Below are 7,898 nucleotides of genomic sequence, written 5' to 3'. Positions count from 1 at the left end.
GTACATTTTTTAAAAGATTTTATTTATTTAACAGAGAGAGACACAGTGAGAGAGGGAACAGAAGCAGGGGGAGGGGGAGAGGGAGAAAGCAGGCTTCCTGCTGAGCAGAGAGCCCAATGCAGGGCTTGATCCCAGGACCTTGGGATCATGACCTGAGCTGAAGGCAGCTGCTTAACCACTGAGCCACCCAGGTGCCCCTAAATTTGTACATTCTTGAGATGGCTTGACATTCCTTGCTTCACCAACCAAGAAGGGGGCAGGGCATGGGCAATAACAGACGTTTGGAATCATGTTACTACTTCTTGGAGGAGGAGAAAAATAGGGTCATTTGTAGCATCTTAATGAGAAGGAGTGAGGTAGGCATATATAGGCTGAAATTGAATTGTCATTTGGAATGTGTGCTCCCTTTCTGGAATAAGCATCTAAGATGCATCAGCAAACCTGCCAAAATACATGAAACCTACCAACTGTTCTCTGTAGATACAGATTTACATAGGAGCATTGAGCAAGCCAGAAGAAACCTGGAACATAGTTTTAGTGACTTGCAGGTTTGGAGAGGGAAAGTAGAAGACTACAGGGGACACAGATGGATTTACATCTCAAGTTGAATGTTGTGACTATGGCACAAAAAGCAGAATGCAGAAGTTAAAAACTGCTTATGCAGGTACTGTTGGAAAATAGTTTTATTTTATTTATGATGCTTTGTTATGCTACAATGATGGATTCCCAAAAGCATGGGATAGTAGGCAATGAAAGGTTAGGAAAAGCATGCATGAAAAAGATTTAATCTGATTAAGAAAGATCAAATTTGAGGAAGAAAATTTATGAAGAAAAAAACCTACAAAATCAGATACTTTGGAAATATTTAAAAAATCATATTGCATGTCTATTAATTTCTTTTAAGATTTTATTTATTTACTTGAGAGAGAGAGCAGAGCATGAGAGAAAGCATGTGAGCAGGAGGGAGGTAAAGGGAGAGAGTAGAAGAGGCAGAGGGAGAGGGAGAGGGAGAAGCAGGCTCCCTACTGGGCAGGGAGCCCAACACAGGGCTCTGTCCCAGGACCCTGGGATTATGACATGAGTCAAAGGCAGATGCTTTACTGACTGAGCCACCCAGGCACCCCATTGCATGTCTATAATTCTTGACAGAAATAGCAGGGATGAAAATCAGGAACAAGCCTAGTTTAACCTATGATACATTTCCTGACATAATGAGTGTTCAATAACTATTTATAGATTGGATAAATGTATATACAGTGTTATAGAAAACTTTAGAAATAATGCCTATTTTTTAAGTCATGGAACACTACATCAAAAAAAATTTCGGACTGAGAAAAAAAAAAGAAGAAAAAAGAAAAAAGGGGAAAAAAGAAAAAAAATTAAAAAAAAATAAAGCACTATAGAGAAGTAAACCTAAATATTTAAATTAAGGAGGGAAAAACAAGTCTCATAAATGCCAAGATTTGATGAGATTGGGTTTATGACTGGAAAATAAAAATTGTTGAGAGGGCAATCTGTCATGGGCCATGAGGTTTCCTATACTTCCTGGTTTGATATGCCAAGAATGCAAGACCCTGACTGTATTTTGCCCAGGAATGCCTCAGTTTCATGTTTGCAGGGAGCAACCTTGAGAGATGAGGTGGTCTTTCCCCAAAGAGCAGGTTTACTTTTGCTTTCTATGAAAGTAGTAAATTCCTCAAGCTTAGTATTCCTCTCCTCCTGTGTGAGGGTATCCATTTAGGCCCACTGACATTATCTTTGTGGGATTTGGAAGGGCATGGGAAGCCAAAGCAAATCACCAGGAAGCCCTTGCTACTGCTCTGTCATGAGTAATAAAGTCCTGTGTCTCTGATCCATGATTCTTGTATCTTCTGCCAGCATCCATGAAACTAACAGATTAGCTTATTAGCTTGTAAACAAGGTAAAATCCCAGAACTTTTATACTTTTTTACAGTAATAGAAGACTATATCTTGTTCATAAGAAATAGTTCTAATAATAGAATGGAATGGTGCATGTCAAAAAGAAGTTACTGAAGATACATGCTTGAGTAACTTTGCTCAATCTATGTCCTGAAAGCTATCAATGAATTAAATGTAGTGAGAGTCTTTTAAATAATATTGTTGCCCATTTGCTGTATGAGATTCTACTGAAACTCTATCTTTGTGATTTTTATTTTACAGTGGAATCTTGCTAAATTATATCCAGCTCGTCTATGATGTTTGGATAAAAGTGAATTTTAACATCTAATTCTTGATTTTATAGTGTTTAGTCGAACTCTTTTAAAAATTACAACGCCCTTAGTCACTCATTTATAATAAAATTTAAATAACGTGAGTTTAACAAATTATGATATTAATAAATTATATAGCAGTGCTCACAATATTTATAAATGAAAAAGATAGCCTATGAAATTTTATGCACCATTAACTTTTATATTACAAATATCTGTTTATTTATGGGTATAGTTATAATATAACTGGATGACACATAGCAAAATGTTCATAGTGGTTGGATTAAACATGGGTTTAATGCCTTCTTTGTAGTTTTCAAATTTTTGCAAAAATGTTACTTTTATAATTGTGAAAGTTCTTTAAAATATTAAATAATTATAATCCATAATTGCACTTCACCTCTAGTTATTGTGCAGGGTATATTGCATACAAAATAAAAAGAAACTTCTAGATTTATATTTCTATACTTATTTTATCTTTATATTTATTATTTTATTTATTCTTTTTGTTACACGTATTTTGTAAATAACTGCAAATTTACTTCAGAAAATGTAGGATGTAACTAAGTGAATAAAAATTTCACTTTTTTGTAAATCTATACATTTTAAAATGAAAGCTCAGAAAAGACCATGGATAGACAATGAAAGACCAACAGAAATGTGTCATTATAAGAAAATAAGTATAAGGGTAAACACTGTTATGGGTTGAATTGTGTTCCCCCTGATTCATATGTTGAAGTCCTAACCCCTCAAACTTCAGAATGTGACCTTATTTGAAATTAGGATCTCTACAGATAAAGTCGAGTTCATTAGAATGTGACTGGTGTCCTTTAAATGTTATCTCCACCACATTAGCTGTGTCATCTGTGAATGTCATGTTACCTCACTAAACCTTGTTTTTCCTCACCTATATAGAAGGGGTAGAATGTGTCTTTCTTGGGATGCCTGGGTAGTGCAGTTGGTTAAGTGTCCAACTCTTGGTTTTGGCTCAGGTCGCGATCTCAGGGTCGTGGGATTGAGCAACGCGTTGGGCTCTGCACTCAGTGCGGAGTCTGCTTGAGATTCTCTCCCTCTCCCCCTGCCCCTCTCACTTGTGCTTGCTCTCTCTCTCTCTAAAATAAATAAATATTTTAAAAATATGTCTTTCTTAAGTGTGCTTATAAATTATGAGCAACCACACGCAAATACATTCATGCACACATACATATGTGCGCATGCAGACACACATATAAAAGACTTAGCAAAAATACGTGCTCAGTAAATGGCAGTTGTTATTACTGCTATAAGATAACAAATGAACAAAAAGGATTAGACTATTAGGGAGAAAACAAAATAGAAAAAAATACTAAAAGGACATAGTTTCTATCCTTAACGATATGAAATCACCAAATGAGCACTTTGCTCAGTGCCAGGTACTGTTCTCAAATAAGGTACTACTTATTTAATTTTGACAACACTACTTTGAAGGAGATATTATTTTGATTCCCATTTTCCAGTGACAAAACCGTCACAAAGAAGTTATTTGCTCAAATCCACACAGATGATAAGTGCAAGAGCCAGGATACAAAGGCTGTCTAACTCTAGTGTTCATTGTTTTCAACACTATGCTCACACTGTCTCTTTTAGAATCAGTGGTGTGTTATCAGTTAGTTACTTAATCTGTGCCAGTGAATCTATATTCCTTTTCCAGTGATTATAGAATTTTTAAACACTGAGTTGTTTCAGTTAAAACAATTCTGGAAAATAGTTTTCTACCACGGCATTGAATGTTCTTGGCCAGGAGAACATTCTTTTTTTTTTTTTATAAGATTTTTTATTTATTCATCTGAGAAAAAGAGATACACAGAGAAAGCATGAGCAGGGAGAGAGGCAGAGGGAGAGGGAGAAGCAGGCTCCTTGCTGAGCCTGGAGCCCGATGTGGGGCTCGATCCCAGGACCCTGGGATCATGACCCGAGCTGAAGGCAAACGCTCAACCATCTGAGCCACCCAGGCGCCCCCAGGAGAACATTCTTAATAAATATTTTTGCCTTCTCAGTGATTGATTAGAATATAGAATTTGCTTTTGGACCCCAGAGTAAGACAGCTTGGAGATATGTCCTACCTATAATTAGTTACTTAATATCAGGCCCAAGAAACTTAGTTGACTTTTATTTTTTGACATTATGGCCTACAGTCATCTAAACATTTTGGTAGCAATGGAGTGCTTTAGTTTATATCAACTCAGAAGAGCTGTTTATTAAATTTTCAGGAATTTTGCAACCTGGTTATTATTAAAAATTAAATTATATAGACATATGAATAAATTATATATACATGAAGGTTATAAGTGCTCAAAACACACCATTGTACTACATTTTACTATTATTTATGTTCTTGAGGTTATTGACATCTATTTTATCTGTGTGGAGGGAACACTGAAACAGTGTTAAGTATTTAAACTCTGTATTCAGTGAGGTCAAGTTGGTAGCTTGAAATTGGTGATAGTGGAAGCATTTATTCCACACAAATCAGTAAACTCATGCTACAAATGAGGTATCCCCTTGCTCCCTCGCAGCTGGTTGTTAAACCTTTATCAGCATACCACTGCAAAGCTAACAGACTATAGTTCTACTCCACTGCGAATCCTATACCCTGATACTATCACTTGAACTGCCATTTGTAGGATTTCAAAAATACATTTAAAACATGATTTGCCAGTAGTTGGTGTTTTTAGAGATTCACATTGCTTAATGAGGGTTTCTGTGCTATCTCAGAGATTTCAGGTAAATCATTAAATTGCTCATTTTATTTTCTTTCAAATCCAGACAGATAATGTTTCCTCTTATTTGGAGAAACTAATCAACTTCCATTTTTGACTTCCCTAAAGTTTTGCCATTCCTACTTTTTGAAATTTTACTTTTTTATTAGCTCTTTATATTAATTCATAAAAATCATTTTTGATCACTAAGCTCATTTGTTCTCACCTCAATTATATCTTGTCCCATCTATTTGCAAGAAGGCACATTGATAAAGGGATAGCTGTGGTCTCTCTAGAAAACTGAGTGAAGCTTAAATGTAGCAAGAGAGAAAGTATAAGGAGGCAAAAGGAAGAGAGAGTATTGCTAATGGCTAAGGGCACAAGTTCTAAAGTCAAACTGTTAGGATCCAAATTCCAGATCTGCCAGGTACAACTGTGAGACTTTAAGCAAGTTACTTAACCTCTCTGTGCCTTAGTTCCCGCCTCTATAAAATGAGGATAATAATTGGATCCATTCATATAGTTGTGCAATAATGAGTATAATGACTACAAATGTACAGAAAATTACCTGGTAAATGGTATGCCTATACCATATTAGTATTTGTAGCTATTTCTTCTTTATGTCAAAATATAAGGATTTTCTCCCTCCAAAAAAGCAGAGAGATAGGTCTGTCATTTTTTACCCTCTTTCAGCCAAGACTTTGTTTAATTAATAATATATAAGTTAGCTCATATATTCATTCTATAGAAAAATTTAAACTTTGGGGTGTGTCCCAAACTACTATTCCTCAATTTTTAATTATGCACACATTACATGAGCTGTTGCAACTGGAAAATGGACAATGGAACTGGCAAATTTATTCAATTTATCTGAATGTGCTACATACAAATCAATTGTGCAGTGACCTACTTGGATCATAAGGGGAGCCAACCAAACGACATCTTATGCAAGCAGGAGGCTGTTTGGCTGTATGCAGACAAAGCCCTCGGGATGACCTACTTGGGATCAAAACTCAAAAGGGCACAGTTGACTTGTCCTAAAGTATATAGTGCTATACTATTTTAAAATATGATTAAAGAACTGTGAATCTTTATTTAATAGTTATTGTATAATTAAATATACAGGATCCCAATGGAGTTGTCCCTATTTTTTTAGTATTTCTCTATTATCTACTGACTCAGAAGCAATTATAGGTAAGAATAAATTGATTTGAAATATTAGATGTAACCAAAGTTTAAAAACATGAAAAACTGTATAAGGCCAAGGACAGTTCAGTGGTATTTTATGAAATACTAATGACAATGGCAATATACTATTTACTTTTTTTTTTCTGGTCTGACTTTTTTTTTTTGCATTTTTTTATTTTATTATGTTATGCTAATCACCATACATTACATCATTAGTTTTTGACATAGTGTTCCATGATTCATTGTTTGCGTATAACACCCAGTGCTCCATTCAATACATCCCCTCTTTAGTACCCATCACCAGGCTAACCCATCCCCCACCCCCTCCTCTCTAGAACCCTCAGTTTGTTTCTCAGAGTCCATAGTCTCTCATGGTTCGTCTCCCCCTCCAATTTCCCCCCCTTCATTTTTCCCTTCCTACTATCTTCTTCTTTTTTTAACATATAATGTATTATTTATTTCAGAGGTACAGGTCTGTGATTCAACAGTCTAACACAATTCACAGAGCTCACCATAGCACATACCCTCCCCAATGTCTATTTACTTTTGTTCTAGGATGTTAGGAAACCCATTGGCTGCAACTATAATCTGTTTTTATGCTCCTCTTATTTAGAGATTATAATTATTAGTAATATCTTGAATGTATAAAGCTTCCTAGGTGGTGTGTTTCCATAGGAGGAAAATTATGGACATTTGCTCACTATATTGTACTAAACATAAGTCTCATACATTATTATTCCAATCACCTATCACCTGACCAAGATATAAGAATAGTAGGGCAATTCATTATCATTATTACTTTATAAAGATAATGCAAGATTTTTTATTCTGACACCGACTCTTAACTTTTTGTGCTAAGAAGCAAAAATACTCTGGATAATGAAAACCACAGACAAGAAAAATGACAGTTAGTTTGGGGCTGAATTTATAAGTACAGCCAATATGATTCACGTAGATGACTTAAGAAGGATTAGTTATATTATTTATATGGAGTCTCTTCTCTTCCACCAAGCATTTAGTAGACATAATCAGAGCTTAAAAAATTACTTAATTTGTTTCACCTGTTTAGTTTTCTATTTATCCCTCATCAAGTAGGCATTTGCATGTTAGGGAGAAAACTATTTTAAAAGTGTAAGTAAGTTATTGGAGTATAACAAAGGCCCTGAAAAACCAGAGTTAGTTACCAATTCAGTGTCATTGTCGGAATTTTATTTCAGATGACTCACCAGGTTTCTTGTAAGTCAAAGTGAAATATTTGTTTCAGAAGCTCAGTCTCGTGTGTTTGTGTGTGTGTAAACATGAGTATTCTGAGTGGTGTTTTATAGGAGCCCCATGATTTTGTCATTGTCCTGTGAAAGGTTGAATATATACATATGATACCAGGAATTGCTGATTTTGCAGGAATAGATACTCTATAGGAGCACAAACTCTAGGAATAGGCACATACTACTCTTGCCCCCCTTTTATTGCCTTTGTTTTTCTTTTTTATACCTTCCTTCCCAGTTCTCTCTCTGCAGACAGGTTTTGACACTGTCCTGATAAGGGAAGACTCATCTGTATGGCTAATTCAGGCATAGCAGACATGTAAAAAGATTTGTGAAATGTGTGCCCTACTGCCATATCAGCTTGATTTTTCTGAAAAGATGTCACCTGCACACAAGAGGGCTTTTGATGTCTGTTTGTGTCTAACTGACATTGAATGCCTTGGTTATAATCATGTATATAGTGGCAAAAAATCATC

The sequence above is a fragment of the Zalophus californianus genome, chromosome 15 (assembly GCF_009762305.2).
Source record: "Zalophus californianus isolate mZalCal1 chromosome 15, mZalCal1.pri.v2, whole genome shotgun sequence".
Lineage (NCBI taxonomy): Eukaryota > Metazoa > Chordata > Mammalia > Carnivora > Otariidae > Zalophus > Zalophus californianus.
The sequence above is the reverse complement of the archived record's forward strand: the minus strand, read 5'-3'. Positions refer to the sequence as shown.